An 18,396-nucleotide genomic window follows, 5' to 3' on the forward strand; every position below is an offset into this window, starting at 1 on the left:
AATGAGAAAATGTCTCTGAGTGACTTGTGCACCTTCTATTAGAAGGTTTCTATATTGGCTAGAATTAAGATTATTTTTATTTTTCCAGTTCATGAGGACCGTTTTCTTGGCGATGCATAGGGCAGTAAAAACCATGTGGACTGTATTAGTTTCTGTAGTGACCTCATCCAATTTTCCCAACAAACACACTAAAGGGGAGGTTGGAATTTTACATTTCAGACACTTTGATAAGTCTTCACATATCTCGTGCCAAAACTTCTGCACTGGTGGACAGAACCAAAGAGCGTGGATGTAATTGTCTGGTGTATTGCCTTGACAGTGTGAGCAGTTGTTGGAAGATGTAAAGCCCATCTTGAACATCCGATGAGCTGTATAGTGCACTCTATGTAGTATTTTGTATTGTATTAATTGCTGTTGAAATCACCCAATTCTTTGAATCTTTGGGCTGAAGGAAGGACAATACTCGGTGTATAAATGCTCAATCAACAATCATTTATTTCCATACAATTCAACAGTCAGAGCATTACAACGTCCGGACGGGAGAGATGCTACCAGAGGGTCAGGCACATGTCTCAAAATGGTGACGGGTTGCTCAGCTTTTTATAGTCTCTAGTGGCCCCCAGCTAGTCGTAAAAGCCAAAACATCACATTCTTTCTCTGTTACAGCGCCTAAGTTATGACCTCGGCAGTTGTTTCTCTGCTTTCTGTAAGGTGGGGGTGTGGAATGTGGTCTGTCTATCTCCCCTGTCTTAGACACAGAGTCTCCTGCTTACAACCTTCTCTTCATGATTCAACAATTAAGCATGTCAAGAAAACAGTGTAACACATTCCCAGCAGATCAAGGATACAGAGTGATGCACATTTATCTAATGAACTAATATGTGAATATGTTCTGTTAACTCAAAAGTATAATGAGAACTAAACTACATACAGCTCACACACTCTATATTAAAGGGTATAATGTGATCTACAGCAGTATTCTAATTCAACTACAGATGACACAAATATACTGTGTGCAGGTGGGGAATTGCCACAGGTTTTGGAAATGATCACACAGGAATTAACAATATTAAAGAAGTGGTTTGATATAAATAAATTATCATTGAATCTCGATAAAACCAAATTTATGTTGTTTGGAAACCAAAAGAAAAACATCGAAGTAGAAATATGTGTTGACAATGTATATTTAGAAAGAGTAAATGAAATAAAATTTCTTGGGGTGATCATTGACCACAAGCTCTGTTGGAAGCCACACATTACTTATGTTCGGGGGAAATTGGCACGGGGCATTGCCGTCCTGGGAAAAGCAAAGCATATGTTGGATCAGAAAGCATTGCACATTTTATACTGTGCTTTACTACTGCCATATATGAGCTACTGTGTAGAGGTCTGGGGAAACACATACAAAAGTAACACACAAACAATAACTATAATACAGAAAAGGGCCATTAGATTAATAAATAATGTAGGGTACAGGGACCATACAAATGCACTCTTTGTCAAAATGCAAGCTATTAAATTCCAAGACTTGGTGAAGCTTAAAACAGCGCAAATAATGTATAAAGTCAGAAATAAATTGCTTCCCAAAGAAATCTGTAAATTGTTCATAGAAAGAGAAGGTGGGTATAACTTAAGAGGGAAATGGAATTTAAAAATACAAAGTGCTAGAACAACTTTAAGAACTATGTCAATCTCAATTGCAGGAGTTAAATTATGGAACAGTCTAACAGAAGAAATAAAAGACAGTCAAAACATAAAACAGTTTAAAGTAAAATATAAAAACCTAATTTTAAATAAGTATAAGAATGAAGAAAACGGGGTTAACCCAGGACGGTAATGTTGCTGGTAATGGTGTTGCGGTTCTTTTTTGGTTGTTTTTTTGTTTTGTTTTGGTTTGTTGTTTTTCCATAACTTGTGTATCTGCAAATATACACATTCTGTATTTTTCATATGAAAGAAACTATACTGTGGTGGGGCTTGCTAATTTCTTGTTTTTGATTTATGTATGTTATGTTTTGTTTTACTTCATATGTTTATATGTTTCATATGTTGTTTGTTTAATTTAAGACAAAAAAAAATTAAATGAATGAGAGGTAAAACTTGAGGGGGTAGGGACAAATAAGTAAATACTTCAGCCTACTCCTTTTCAAACAAATAATGGAATGATATTTTGTAATGATTGTGAAGGCACATGTTTGAAATGTTTGAAATAAAAATGAACTGAACTGAACTGAACTACTTTGATTACATATATAAGGTAACATATAATAACAGAATAATATCACAATTCCCCCTTTGATCTCTTTTCTTCAAAGAGATCACTTACAACATACACTCCAGCATTGCAAGGTCCAGGTCTTCTTGGTCCTGAGGCCCTCTGTCCCCCTTTAACGGGTGGACCATATGTGGGATGACCTCTGTGTTCACGCAGTTCAGATGCAAGCAAAGTTAGATTTACAACCATAACAGCAGTTACAGATGACACTCCCATCACTCCCCAATTCTCCCACAGCTTTATTTTGGTGCTCCAGTTTTCCACTCCCATTTTAATGCCCCCTTATACCTTTCAAATGTACTTAGACTAGAACCTCTGTCTAAGGAGCTTTTAACCTTTATTTTTATTGCTGCAGCTACCAGTGTCTTCCAGTTGGGTGATTCTCAGCTTCTTTCTTCGACCTCCGGGGTTAGACCACCCTTTAGTCATTGCACAGTTCTGGGGATTATTCTGCCCCGATTTCAAACAAAGATCTGTGTGTTTTGGGGTCACCGGCGTGTCCCCCTTTTTGCCAAGAGCCTCTTGAACCTCGTTGGTCTGGTGTTCCTGGTTCTCGCCAACCCCTTCATGGTTATTGCTGTGTTTGTGGGATCCATCTTCTCCAGGAGCTCAAACGCCATGACACTTGACCCCAGTTGCTGTCTCGGCAGTCCCTACATCTGTCTCTGCTGTGAAGGGTCCTCACATCTCCGTGTCCCCGTCTGGTGTCTGTTCCTTTCTCTGCAAGAGACAGAAAACCAAAACGCCTCTCTCCCTAGCCTTGATAATCTAATATTGTTATCCATTGTTGTTCTAATGATTCAAATTTGGTTCAAAATATTATGTTCAGGACTTATTCTAATCATAATCTATGTGTGTGTAAAAGAAATCAAAAATTAATGAACCCTTTCTAAGTCTAACACATTATAAGCTTAAGTTTTACCATAGCTACATTATTAAACACAAAAATAAACTCATAGAAATTTTCATATCACCATTGTTTGATGTTCAAACTCAACTTCCACTTCCCCCTTTTTTGACACACTCCCATGTGTCAATTCACCGGAGCTAGACACTTAAAAGAGAAGGTTAGTGACATCATATCTCAGAAAGTATCTTCAATCCCGGACATTTCCCTTCTCCTTATGTAATAAAGTCTGTCATCCTTCCATGCCCTGGTAACTGGTCCATCCAGAGCTGTAACATTTTGAAATGTACATACAACAAGCCAAACCACACCTTGGTCACACCAACCCTTTTTCTGCCCCGAAGATGTCCAATGCCATCCTAGTATGGACTGTCAAAAGTGGCTTTAACGCTGACTATCCTGACAATCCATTTTATAACGTTTCCTGGTCAGATTTGCCAATCTCTGCACCAGGGTTTTAAACTTTTCGCCATTTCCATTAGTTGTTATTTTTATTTAGTTTCGACTCCAGATTTTCAATTTTTACCAGTTGTAATTAGTTTTTACCAATTCTTTGCTAGTTTAGTGTAGTTTTTATTTTCTGAAAATCCTTAGTTTCAATTTAGTTTTATTTGTGTTTTGCAAAAATTAAGTGTAACAAAATCCCAGTTCCATCATATCAGTCATGCTCTTCTGGTTATCCTTGGGTGTTGAGACTAATAACTATTAACTCTTGCCGCACCGTGTGGTCCTAATTTTGGTTGAAGTGAATTGATAACCTTTTGAAGGCGATTGTTTCACAGCTTTATTTAGATGTCCCAGTCCTGTTGTCTCGGGATACATCACGCTGCCTTATCTGGGGTTAGCTGTTTTCTGGGGATGCGGGTTGAGTGGGTGAGCTCTTCAAGGAGGGGGAGTGTGCTCCCCCTGATGAGGTCTTCTAGGTAAGCTAGGTTAACCTTCTTGTGTGAGCTTTTCAAGTGCACTTTAAGGTTAGTGGGACTTTTAGTTTTATAAATGTCCCTCATGACCCCCTGATGACCCAGTATTTCATTTTTGCACTCTGTAGTACACATTTTAGTTTTTGCTTGTAGCTCGCATACTCTACTTGCCACTCCTCTAAGTCCTGATGTTTCTTAGAGAGGGCAACAGTACCTTTAAAATTATATCACATGTGTGGGGGTGTGGCCTTGCCAATTGTTTTGCCCACCTTTTCAAAATGGCTGGCGTGCCCACTAGCACATTTCATGGAAAAAGAAAGGTAAGCTTGATATTTACATTTAAACTGTTTTGTTAAACTCAGATTTTTATTTTATTCTTTTTGCAAGTACCCCTCCTCGGTGGCGAGAAACTGTTGGTGTGGTCAAGTGGGTGCTCTAGAAACAAACGCTCAGGACAGAACAGTTATCAGTCATGTACTTCCTACAAATTTTGCACATGTTTTATTCCATATTGATCCTCTGAGTGTAATGGTACATTTTAATTTGAATTTATCCAAACTAAACACAATATTTTCTTTATTTACTTTGCTCTTGTTCTTTTGCAGTACCACATCCTATCAAATGTCCCTGTCAATTATATTCTAGATCTAATAACTTACTATTTCAAATGAGAACCTAAATCACGTGGAGCAATGTTTATTATTCCATATCTCTATTCTGAACGTGGCAAGCCATTCATAGGTATTATTAAGGTTTTGGCGATTTTCCTCTATAAAATTTACTTGACTTTTTACAGTGGCCTGCTATGGTTAATAATAACATATTCCAGTCATGAGTGGTATCAAAAGTCTTCTCCACTGTAGCATTTGGCATTCCCAATAATATAACATGATACCTTAATCAAAACACAGCTAATATAGCACAGTTTTCTTAATGCAAACATCAGTAACTCAAAATCAGCAACCACAGTGTTAAGTCTGCAGTTCATACTTATGTGAAGCTAGAGTCTCCTCCTCCAGTCTCTCTTATCCTCCTGCTCCTGAAAAAACAAAACAAAACAAAGCGAAGCATCCACCCTTCTCTTGTCGGCTGGGTGAATTGTTTATTGGCATTTACTAATCCTAAAGTGGGTGCAGTCATTGTCTCAGTATCAAGTCAGTCAAAGCTTTTAGTCGTCAGTCCATCACAGTCCATTCACATGCATACCTCCATACACATTCATACCAGATGTTGCTGATAATGGAGTCTCACGCGTAACCTATTCGAGCATCCATCACCAGCAAGATGACGTCATCATTTTAAAGGAAAACAATTCCTTGTTGTTTTTTGGGCCGGATTGACTCGGTGCAATCCTTTTAGATCAGTGTTCCCTATAAGTGAATTTCTCCCAAGCCAATTACAATCATGGAGAAGCACACTTTGCAACTGTTTACAGTAATAATATTTCATAGCGCTTTAAATCTCAATCTTTCAGGCCTGGTTTAAAGAGCTGATTGTTAAATCATAAACTCAGAAAATATCAACATATCACCATATCACCATCGGTGGATCACACCTCTCAGATGTTTTTTCTCCAGTGCACTGTAACAAAAACGAAAACAGACATAACCAACAAAATACTACTAAAATAACACAAACTAGGGCCCGTTGCAGACATGTCCAAGCATAAAACTATCCCTCTCTCGCTTACGAGAAAGAACACAAGCCAAAGCTCACTGATAAAATCAAACTAGCGCTAAACAAAACCAAACAATCAACCAGAAATTCACAGGAACGTTTTGCTTCCTGCCGGGACAAAATTGTGTGGGAATGAGAACCTCAGGTGCCGTAACACCTTTTGTTCCTCCTTGAATTAAAACTCAATCACAGAAAATGCCGTACTCCGACCTAAAACTTACACTATTAATTCATCATTTTCACTCTGTGCCACTGTTCCTCATCAGGGCTGTGTGAAGCACAGCAAAGAATTCAGTCAAGGCCTTGAGCCATAAACAGACATCACGCACAGACATTGTTTTCATAACCAAACCGTTTTAGACCTTATTCCTAAAATCTACATACATGCCCTCTGAGTGACATATAACACATTCTAAGTAATCAATGGCTCTTCATAAAAATTATACATTGGGATGTTTGTGTGCAGCATTTTGCATATCAGCATAAGCAAAGCATTCTTCATTGCATCAGCGTGTATGTGTGTGTGCATGTGGATCACTCTTCATTGCACAAGCGTGTGCATGTGTATGTGTGTGCATCACTTCTCAGTGAATCAGCATTCCAGTGTGTGTGTGTATGTGTGTGTGTATATGTGTGTGTGTGTCATTTCTCACTCACTCAACGAGTGCACGTGTTCATGTGTGTATTTCACTTCATTCTGAATCTGTGTGTTTGGAGACGTGTGTGTGTGTGTGTGTGTGTGTGTGTGTGTGTGTGTGTGTGTGTGTGTGTGTGTGTGTGTGTGTGTGGGTGTGTTTGTTCATCACTTTCCTGTTCTGGTGTTCTGGGTAAACCACTGCCTGAAGCATGCCCTGGGGTCCTGCCCCCCTCCTTTTCAGTTTGTTTGCGACCATTGCTGCTGCTGCTGCCCAAAGTTCTGTCCGTCCTGGTTCTGACCCCAATTGGGGCAGTCCTTTCTCCAGTGTCGATGTTCACCGCAGGTGAAACCTGCATCTTCTTCTGTGTTTTTTGTCCATTCTGAGGTGCCTTCTGACCTCAGTTACTCCTCCTGTCTCGGTCACGCCCTTTTTGCCACCCGATCATCCGTGTTGGTCCATCACTGTCCTGCACAGTGTGAATGCAGAGTTATCAAGGTCAGCATTCTTTCGCTCGGCCTTACTTTTCATTCGGGCTTGGCGGGCGTCTCGTCACAGCTGAGCTCTGTCAGCTGATGCAGTCTGGGAATTTTCCCCCGTGTAGTGAAACGGGCCTTAGGTTTAGTGCTCTCCGTCTCGGCTGCATGAGATCACATTCCTGCAGGTCTGTTGACATTCTCAGGTCGTTGTTGTGGGTCCAGCTGTTGCAGCATTTGGTCAGTGTCACGTATGGGGGAGAGCAGGAGTCCAGTCAGCCTCGGCTTTCAGGGCCGGCAAAGCAGCCTGTAATTAAATATGTATAGAAAAAACAAAAACAAAACAAAACAAAAACAAACAAAAAACAAAAACAAACGAACAGGAAAATGATGTTGTGTTGGCTGTGTTATTCAGAGGGGAGACAACGGGGCCAGGCCCTGTGTCAGCCTTCTCTCCCCCTTTTTTTGTTTTTTCTCTCCCGATATAATCAACTCCTAACCCACCAAGTTGACAGGACAACACAGGTACATGTTAAAATTCTTAAGATCATGTTTAAAAGCCCAAAAAAGGAACTTTCTTTCATTCAGTAATCACTTTTATTAATCAATCAACAGAAAACATGTCACAATTTGAATCTTTTAACCACTAAATTTGTTGTGTCTTGCCTGGTTGGTTAGACCAGTGTCTTTTTTTTTAAGTTAAATTGTTGTCCTGCAACCCAGAGAGTTTATTTGTCAGTAATGTATTTATCCTTTAACAACAGATGTATGTTAAGTTTCGCTGCTGTAGCCTTGCTGGAAAATCTTCACATGTTCGTGAGTGTAAGCTGTTTCTTCATTGCGTGTGTGTGCATTTGTAGGCAGGCAGGTTAATTTTATCTTTTCTCAAACTAGGCGTTACCTTAAAAGGAGCCTTTCTCTCAGATTTCTCTGCTTGTGTGTTTTTGTTTCACCTTTTTGTTGTGATGCTCCGGACGCCTTCCCAACCTCCACAAGTCCGTTGGCCCCAATTTTATGTGTTAAAACTTCTCTTAATTTCTCCTCTAATTCTCTCCTCGCTGCTGTCTGTTTCACAGCTGCTGATTCGTGCTGGGTGTGGTTCCCATTACCTATAATTTTGCTTCGGCCGCTGTGCTTGTGGGGGCAGTTGGTCCGGGTCCGCAGCTTCCTGTATTAACACACTAAGTGATTTATTTAATTTCATTTTCATCACTGTTAAACAGATAAGCAGGCCACACGCCTACCTTGACAGCGTAAACTGTGCGCCAGTCTCCCAACACATTCTTCTCTCTACTCCTCAATAATTCTCCACTGCACACCTCTTACTATCTCTCCTTTTTATTTTTATTACACCACAGAGTAATACACCCAATTATGCCCGTCTATCTCTATGTGGCTCCAAATTCCCTCTTTATTTTAATTTCACACTCGTCAGGGGACAGGGACACAACAATTTCAACCACTGAAACGAGGAATTTAACCTTTTTATTTCTTTACTAATCTAGACTCAACCTTTGTTCGCAAAATGTGTCTTGTTCTAGTCCGGAATAAATGTGAACCCGTGATTACGCTGCGGTCCCAGTGTTATTCCGTAGCTATGCGGGGGCCCTCACCTCCCCAAGTCACCACCTCGGCATCCGGACGCCGCCGGTCCTGGCCGCGCGTCCACGAACAGGAGGGTCGCCACTCCTAGGGCAAAATTATTTCCACAGGTACACTAGGCATCAACCTTTGATCCTAAAATGTGTCTTTGCTCTAATGTCCTCCTATTCAAACACATCAACCGTCACTGTCACTGTGTTCAGACTTCACACACAGAAACACACTCAGCGCGCCTCACACATAGCCAGAGCGCGCCTTACACACACAGCGCGTTACACCATCAGTGAGACACACAGAGAGCGCCTCTCATCAGCAGAAATTTGCACAGAAACCTCTGAGCTCAACTATTAGATCTTCTTAAAGCACACTGCACCATAGACCAAAATACCCCTTTCTCTGCGCTTATGACCGCCACAACGGGGCAAAGTCGCATCATAAAAGTGATGCTTGCATCCCCGAAGTTATACCCGACATCATAAACCAGGTTTTGCTCTATGTACTTCTTGGCAAGTAAAATTTTACTTTGTTTTATGACCGCAGCCCTTAAAAGAAAAACTCGACTGACGCCACAAACCACCGTCAAACCTCTGTTCAATGTACTAAAACTAGCACCAACCACTACTGCACTTCACGGCCGCACCACCGGAACACGGCCGTATCATAAACCAAACCTACGGACGTGTTTCGCTCTCGCGTTGCCAGCGTTCAACCGCACCGTGAAGCCAGCATCTGCTTTTCTTTAAATCAACTTCTATTTCATAGCCGGCAAGAGCCAGGACGTAACCGACACCATAAACAACTCCAAACCTCGACTTCAATGTACTGAACTAATGGCCGCGTCTTCAGAAGAAATTCTAATGTATTATTGCTACAGAAGCCAGTATTAGACAAAATTAAATGTGGAAGGTAAAGTGGCTGCAACTAGTCCAACGTAGTATGTTATTAGTATCTCGGTAGAAGCAGTTTATTTAACACACTGGAATTCAGCCTCAACTTATGTTGTTAGTATCTTGCGCCAAAAACCAGACACCGACAAATTTACTGTGAAAATACATGTGACTCAGCGAACAGATTAATTTGGAAAGCCCAATATGCACATTTGGTATTTATAATACAACAGGCTGTGCTTACCTTTCTGTTTTAGGCCGGCCTTCTGTTCACTTTGCCCCACGATCTCACCAAAGGCCAAATCTACACCTCCTCAGCACACCAAAGATCCGGGTCACACGGCACCAAGTTGTTGAAATCTCCCAATTCTTTGAATCTTTGGGCTGAAGGAAGGACAATACTCGGTGTATCAATGCTCAATCAACAATCATTTATTTCCATACAATTCAACAGTCAGAGCATTACAACGTCCGGACGGGAGAGATGCTACCAGAGGGTCAGGCACATGTCTCAAAATGGTGACGGGTTGCTCAGCTTTTTATAGTCTCTAGTGGCCCCCAGCTAGTCGTAAAAGCCAAAACATCACATTCTTTCTCTGTTACAGCGCCTAAGTTATGACCTCGGCAGTTGTTTCTCTGCTTTCTGTAAGGTGGGGGTGTGGAATGTGGTCTGTCTATCTCCCCTGTCTTAGACACAGAGTCTCCTGCTTACAACCTTCTCTTCATGATTCAACAATTAAGCATGTCAAGAAAACAGTGTAACACATTCCCAGCAGATCAAGGATACAGAGTGATGCACATTTATCTAATGAACTAATATGTGAATATGTTCTGTTAACTCAAAAGTATAATGAGAACTAAACTACATACAGCTCACACACTCTATATTAAAGGGTATAATATGGTCTACAGCAGTATTCTAATTCAACTACTTTGATTACATATATAAGGTAACATATAATAACAAAATAATATCACATTGCAGACTGGGATTTTTAATCAATTTAAAGGTTTTTAAGCATATCTGAGACCAGGATGATCCGTTCTTTCCCTGCCATGTTCAAGGTTCAAGGTTCAAGGTTCTTTATTTGTCACATGCATAGTTATACAAGTATAACACACAGTGAAATGTGGCCTGACACGCTCCTCGACATGTGCAAAAATTTGGGGGGGGGTGTAGAGGAAGAACATTATAAATATATATATATAGTATATACACTGGGTGAATGTGCAGTAGTAGCAGCAAGCAGGTGAATTCTGTACATTAATATGAATAGACATCTGACTATTTTACAGGATAGACAATATAAACATATTTAAAATTAAAGGAATTGAAATGTACATTGTGCCTTGGTTTAGTGTCTGGAAGAGTCCTGTCTCAGTCAATTATAGATGATGTGAGAGGGCGGGTGTGTGTGTTTAGGGCACGGATGGCTTGGGGATAGAAGCTTCTCTTGAGTCTCTCTGTCCTTGCCCGGAAGATGCGGAACCTTCTACCAGATTGCAGAAGTTGGAACAGTTTGTTGCCAGGATGGGACGGGTCCTTCAGTATCTGCGCTGCTCTAGTCCGGCATCTCCTGGTGTAGGTGTCCTGAAGCGGGGGGAGAGCAATCTTGCAGCAGCGTTCTGCTGTACGGATCACTCTCTGGAGAGCTTTTTGGTCCTTCACACAGCTGTTCCCAAACCACGATGTCATGTTCTGTGTGAGGATGCTCTCCACAGCGCCTGTATAGAAAATCCTGAGGATCTTTGGAGAGACCCTGAACTTCCTCAGTTGTCGTAGGTGATACAGGCGCTGCCTAGCCTTTTTGGTCTGGACCTGAATGTGGGCAGCCCATGTCAGGTCTGAGGAGATGTGGACACCAAGATACTTGAAGGACTGCACCCTCTCCACTGGAGCTCCATTGATGATAATGGGCTTGTAGTCTCTGTGCTGACCCCTTCTGAAGTCCACCACCAGCTCCTTGGTCTTGCTGACGTTCAGCTGGAGGTGGTTGTCCTGGCACCACGATGCCAGATTCTTCACTTCATCCATGTAGGCCGCCTCATCGTTGTTGGAGATGGCACCCAACACCACTGTGTCGTCAGCAAACTTCACAATGGTGTTGGAGCCATGGGTGGCCACACAGAAGTGTAGAGGGAGTAGAGCAGTGGCGAGAGGACACATCCCTGAGGTGCTCCTGTGTTGATGGTGATGCTGTTGGAGAAGCACCTGCCCACCCTCACCACCTGAGTTCTGCCAGTGAGGAAGTCCAACACCCATGCACACAGACGGCTGTTAAGTCCCAGATCCCTGAGCTTTGTGAACAGTCTGCAGGGCACTATTGTGTTAAACGCTGAACTGTAATCAACAAACAGCATTCGCACATAGTTACCCTGTTTCTTGTCCACGTGGCTGAGTGTGGTGTGTAGGACGTGGGCGATGGCATCCTCTGTGGATCTGTTGGATCTGTAGGCGAACTGCAGCGGATCTATGGTGTCTGGGATGGAGGAGGAGATGATGTTCTTCAGCAGCCTCTCAAACACCTTCATTACTACCGAGGTCAGTGCAACTGGCCGGTAATCGTTCAGGGATGAGGGTTTGCTGTTCTTGGGCACAGGGATGATGGTGGATCTTTTGAAGCATGTGGGGACCACAGACTTCGCCAGGGACTCGTTGAAGATGTAAGTGAACACACCTGCTAGCTGGTCAGCACAGCAGCGCAGCAGACGGCCGGTGATGCCATCTGGCCCCGCCGCTTTCCTTGTGTTCACTCTCCTCAGTGCCGCTCGGACGTCATGCTCCGCGATGCTGGTCACCGGTCTCTCGCTGATGACGTCACTGTCCTCGGTAGTCAGGCGGTAGATAGCATTAGCCGCCTGGTTAACCTCGAAATGGGCGTAGAACCGATTCAGCTCGTTGGTGAATGCAGAGTCGGCGTTGATCGGCGCAGTGTCCCTGGCTTTGTAGTCCGTAATGGTGCGTAGTCCGTGCCACATACTCCGTGTGTCGCCCTGGTGGAAGCGGGACTCCACACGTTCCCGGTACCGACGTTTGGCATCTCTCACCGCGCGCCGCACGCCGTATGAGGCCGCTTTGTAGGCGCTCATATCGCTAGTGGCGAGACCCGCGTTGTAGGAGGCGGTCCTGGCGTTTACTGCAGTGCGGATCGATCTGTCCATCCACGGTTTCTGGTTTGGGAATGTGGTGACTCTCGCAGTGAGGATAATCTCCTCCGCTAGCATATTGACGAAGCATACTGCTACTTCCGTAAACTCGTTGATGTCGACTGCGCATGCTCTGAACATGTCCCAGTCGACGTCGTTGAGTGCATCCTGTAGCGTAGCTTCTGATTGGGCAGTCCACCGTTTTACCTCCCTCGTGGTCACGTCTTCCCTCCGTATGCTTTGTTTATACTGGGGAATGAGGAAGATGGCGTTGTGGTCAGACTTCCCAAAAGCCGGGTGTGAGACAGCTTTGTAGCCCTGCTTGTATGGCGTGTAGCAGTGATCCAAAATTCGATCCCCTCTCGTTGGACACGAGACATGCTGGTAAAAGTTTGGCATGACTTGTCTGAGGTTCGCTTTGTTAAAGTCTCCTGCTACAATGAGGGCTGCGCCCGGGTCCTTGTTTTGAAGCGAGCTCAGCACATCATGTAATTCGGACAAAGCCATACCTGTGTCCGCTTGGGGTGGGATGTAGACCACCTTGGCGATGACTGAGGTGAATTCACGGGGCAGATAGAAAGGGCGGCACTTAATGCTCAGGAACTCCAGATGTGGCGAGCAGCCGCTGGAGAGAGTAGAAATGCTCCTGGCATCACACCACTTTCTGTTTACCATGAAACGCACTCCTCCACCTTTGGTTTTGTTCGACTCTGCCGTTCTGTCCGCGCGGAGCACAAAGAATGAATCCGACGGAGTTACGGCCTAGTCCGGCACGGTGGGGGTCAGCCATTTCTCCGTGAAGCACAGAATGTTGCAGTCCCTCATGTCACGTTGGAAGGTGACCCTTGCTCTTAGGTCATCGAGCTTGTTCTCCATGTATTCTGGAAATGTCTTTATGTTCTAAGATCACTGCATCATTGGACGAACAAGTTATGCCATATGTTTTACATTTTGGTCCATACCAGACATTTGGAATTTGGGTGCCTTGCCAGCACGTGTTGTCCAGCGCCCGCTTGACCATCGGTCCCAGATCTCTTGCTTCATGACCTTCGTGGACCCCCAATATAATGTGGGGAGCTGAATCCTCTCCCACATTGTATCAAGGCAGTTGTTCATCCATAAATTTCACAGCCGTGGCTACACCTTCTGGTCCAACATAAATGTTATGTGTTCGCACATTCCAAGTCTGACCCTCAAGATCAGACTGGGATTGTTCCCGATAGGTGTCATTATCTTCCCTATCATAAAAGAGAGTGACGTGGTATAGATCTTGTGGCGGGGAATAGACGGCCAGGCTCATTATCCAGGGTTTCCACCGCTGATAATTGTTAGATTGTAATATTATTTTATGCCATGTTAGACCCCTAATTAAAGGTTGTGAATTATTATGTAGTTTTAGTTTGCATTATTCTCCTGAATTAGAAGAAACTGATAACTATTGCATTAGTTAAACTGATTTGCATTACATTAGACTGCTGATTTATTGTGGATGAATGATATTGTTTTATGATGTTATAAGAAATACTGTTCGCAGAAAGTCATCGCCTTATTTGTCTGATTAGAAGTGAACATGCTGGAGTTTTCTGCCCCATCTCAGCAGGAGCAGATAAACGGGGAGCCAAGGTCGTAGCTTAGGCGCCGTGTGAGAGAAAAGCATGTGAATGTTTAGGCTTTTATGATAAGGTGGGGGCACCAGAGGCTATAAGAGTTTGATCAATGCTCCACCATTTTGAGGTCTGAGGCTGTCTGCATACAGTGTCCATCTCCCACACGTGTGATCATTAAAATCATCGTTTGACTCAACCCTGCCGGACCAGTGTTGTTATTGTGGTTTTTTCTCTTGTCTCCATCCCCAATTTTGAACTCGTAACAGCTTGGGGGCTCGTCCTGTGGTATTGGGGTGGAAGTTGGAGGTTTGGACGGTCCGAGGTTGTCGAACGGACAGGCACAAGCCAGTGGTCTGACGTGAGTGGGCATAAGCCGGCTTATCCAAAGGTAAGGCACTACCTGTTGAATTATTTCCAAAGTGTGCCAAATTGGACATGATTAAATTAAAAGTCTACTCACTGAAATTACTGGTAGAGGGTCTGTTTTGATTTTGATGAGGATCCGCGTGTGTCTAATGCAGTTAAAGTCGGTTAAGAGTGTTTAATGCAGTCGGAAACTGCTAGGAAGAAATACTGGGTTTAAGTCCCATGAAATTGAGTTAAACGCTCAAGTAGTATGGTAGGGAATTGGTCATGTCGTTGGTTAAAGTCCAAATTGGTTATAAGTGTGGACCTGTGTGATTATAAGTGAGGGAAAGGCTCCATTGACCTCTAGGTTGCACTTGCCTTAGTCAGACTCTTTTATTAGGGTTTTATTAGGGTGTTGACTGTTGTTTCAAGGTGTTATAAATTATTATAGGACGGCAGTTAGAGGCTGCTAAGAAGCGCATAGCCCGGAGGTTACGCTCCCTCCTGGCCGTGGACGTGCGGTCTTGACCTGTCGGCGAACAGGGGTAGTTCAGTTTGGCTTATCTGTGGGGTACAGGGCATCCTGGAATAAGCTAGGAGTTAGAGTCTCCTCACCGTCGGAAACGGTGTGATGTGCTTTTTTGGACACAGTTAAATTGAGTTAGGGACTTTAGAAATTAGGCCAGAGACTGTGGAAACAGATACTGGGATTGGCTGCAAAAAAGTTATCTTTCTTCGGTGAGACCCGTTATGGTAAAATTTGTCGAAATTTGTTAGGCGCTAAATCTGTCAGGCCTTGGATTGGTTGTAAATATAAGACGTCTTTGTAATATAAAATAACAGAGCTTTGTGTGAGACTGTGTGTGTGACGTGCAGCTGCAGCGCTGCGAGCTATTTTTAGACGGTGTGTGAACATGCAAATGAGGTGGCTGCTGTGAAGCGCACAGAGGACTTTTGCTTGCTGTTTAGCGTGTTATTGAGTTTTATAATTATGATTTACAAACAATGATACATGCCTGTAATTGAAACGCTGATTTTGCTGATTATGAGATTACAAATAAGGTTTTGAATGACTACGCTGAATGTTTGATGTTTGGCTGGGTTTTGATATAGAAGTGTCACAGGCTGGGTCTCCGACCCAGCACTCTGAGTTTTCTTTGTATTTTTCTTATTTTTTGATATGTTATTAGTTTTTGTGTTATTTCCTATTTGCCTTTAGTTTAGGCAGTTATTGTTCCTGGGTTTTCTATGTTTTGGGGTTTTGTATTTATTCATCACGTATTAGGTCTGTTTAGTGGTGTTGTCATGTTTAGTTTTAGTATTTCCTGTTTTATTCTGACAGTGTCATGTGTTCTTTGTTCATTGTATTTAGCTTTCCTCTCCTGGTCCTGTCATTAGGTTTATGTCAGTCAGCTGTTCCCCCATGTGTCTCCACTTCCCCTGATCACCTCATGTATGTATTTAAGCCCTTTGTTTTCTGCATGCCATTGTCAGGTCGTCTGTTTATTTTGACCTTAGTCTTAGTCGTTGTTAGTTTTCCTCACCCTCAGTCATAGTTATGGTTTTCGTCTGTCAGTTCTACATTAGTCTTAGTCATAGTCTTTGCCTGTTATTTTCCACCACAGTTATAGTTATAGTTTTTGGTCTTAGTACCTCTTAGTGTTTTGTTTCTTAGTGTTTTGACAGTTTGCTTTGGTTTCCTGGTTTTCCCTTGCCGTTATCATTAAAGGATCACTTTTCTGTTCAAACTTACAACTCATCGTCCTCATCTGCTTTTGGGTCCTGTTTCATCACACATCGGCGCACCCCGCCGTGACAAGAAGAGACAAATCGTGCATGATTTAGACCGGCACTTCAGTCGGCAGAGTAAGATTGTGATGAAAATGATATTAAATAAATCTCTTAGTGTGTTGATACAGGTGGCTACAGGCCTGGGCCAACTGCCCCCACAAGCACAGCGGCCGAAGCAAAATTATAGTAATGGAAACCACACTCAGCAAGAATCAGCAGCTGTGGAAAAGACAGCAGCGAGGAGAGAATTAGAGGAGAAATTAAGAGAAGTTTTAACACATAAAATTGGGGCCAACAGACTTGTGGAGGTTGGGAAGGCGTCCGGAGCATCACAACAAAAAGGTGAAACAAAACACACAAGCAGAGTAATGTGAGAGAGAGGCACGTGCTAGAGGAATTCCTGGTTTGAGAAAAAAAAGTTAAATTAACCCACCTACAAACGCACACACGCAATGAAGAAACAGCTTACACTCATGAACACGTGAAGATTTTCCAACAAGGTTAAAGCAGCGAAACTTAACACACACCTGTTGTTAAATGATAAAGTTTATCCACTACTAACAAATAAACTCTCTGGGTTGCAGGACAACAACTTAACTTCAAAAAGACACTGGTCTGACCAACCAGTGAAGACACAACAAATTTAGTGGTAAAAAGATTCAAATTGTGACATGTTTTCTGCTGATTGATTAATACAAGTGATTACTGAGTGAAAGAAATGTCCATTTTTGGGCTTTTAAACATGATCTTAAGAATTTTAACATGTACCTGTGTTGTCCTGTCAGCTTGGTGGGTCATGAGTGGATTATATGGTGAGAAAAAACAAAAAAAGGGGGAGAGAAGGCTTGAATGCTTGATTACAGGCTGCTTTGTCGGCCCGGAAAGCCGAGGCTGACCTGGACTCCTGCTCTCCCCTCCACCATCGTTGCTCACTCCTCTACCATCTTTGCTCACTCCTCTACCATCTTTGATGTGACCCTGACCAAATGCTACAGCAGCTGGACCCACAACAACAACCTGAAAATGTCAACAGTGCTGCAGGAAAACGATCTCATGCAGCAGAGACGGAGAGCGTTAAATCCAAGGCCCGTTTCACTACACGGGGAGATTTCCAGACAGCTTCAGCTGACAGAGCTGTGACGAGACGCCCATTAAGCCCAGATGAAAAGTGAGGCCGAGCAAGACAATGCTGACCTTAACAACTCTGCATTAAAACTGTGCAGGACAGTGACGGACCAACACGGATGATCGGGCAACAAAAAGGGCGTGCCAGAGACAGGAGGAGTAACTGAGGTCAGGAGGCACCTCAGAATGGACAAAAGCACCAGGAGAAAATAAGCTGAAGGCACAGGTGCCGGGGCTCGGCCAGGAGCTGACCTCTGAGAAGAGCCGAACAGCAGAGTTGTAGAAGGCCGTGGAGAAAGGCAAGGGAAACATCAATGGACTTCAATCTGACCTGTACGGAGAAGACTCTGAGGTTTCTGCCCTCAGTAAGAGCTCAAGGCATCAGAGCAGAAACTGAGCATGGATCAGGAGGAGCTGGCTGATAATCGAACCCATCAGGCTTGGAGTCCCAGACACAGGACTTGAAATCAGGCCGGAGCTTGCTGGAGCAGGAGGTTGCCAAACCTGACGAAAAAGCTCCAACAGCAGGAGCAAGCCTTGAAGGAGCTACAGAAGCAAAGGGTCAAGTTAAGGAGGAGTGGAACAAGGAGAAGATGCAGGACACTGGAGAAAAGGACTGCCTCAATTGGGGCCAGAACCAGTATGGACAGAACTTTGAGCAGCAGCACCAACGGATGCAAACGGACTGAAAAGGAGGAGGGCAGGACCCAGGGCACGCTTCAGGCCGTGGTTTACCCAGAACACCAGAACAGGAAAGTGATGAACACAAGCACCCACACAAACACACACATCTACATGCACTGACTCAGAATGAAGAGAAACACACATATGAACACATATGCACTCGTTGATTGAGTGAGAAATGACAGACACACGTGCACAAATCGAAATGCTGATTCAATACACTGAGAAGTGATCCATACACACGCTGATGCAATGAAGAATGCTTTACTAACAAATGCTGCACACAAACATCCAAATACGGAGTCGGTTACAACA

The 18,396-nt window shown here is 43.3% G+C and overlaps 1 long non-coding RNA gene across 1 annotated transcript; it reads right to left on the reverse strand.

The window, feature by feature from the left end:
• Window positions 1-5,418: 5,418 nt before the first annotated feature.
• On the reverse strand, window positions 5,419-10,312 carry LOC308386468. The gene is made up of 2 exons (XR_013969808.1): window positions 9,624-10,312; window positions 5,419-7,197 (listed from the first exon to the last, which is right to left on the reverse strand). It is a non-coding gene; the product is annotated as an uncharacterized lncRNA (long non-coding RNA).
• Window positions 10,313-18,396: the final 8,084 nt, after the last annotated feature.

The sequence above is a fragment of the Rhamphochromis sp. 'chilingali' genome (assembly GCF_963969265.1).
Source record: "Rhamphochromis sp. 'chilingali' genome assembly, chromosome: 18".
Taxonomy (NCBI): domain Eukaryota; kingdom Metazoa; phylum Chordata; class Actinopteri; order Cichliformes; family Cichlidae; genus Rhamphochromis; species Rhamphochromis sp. 'chilingali'.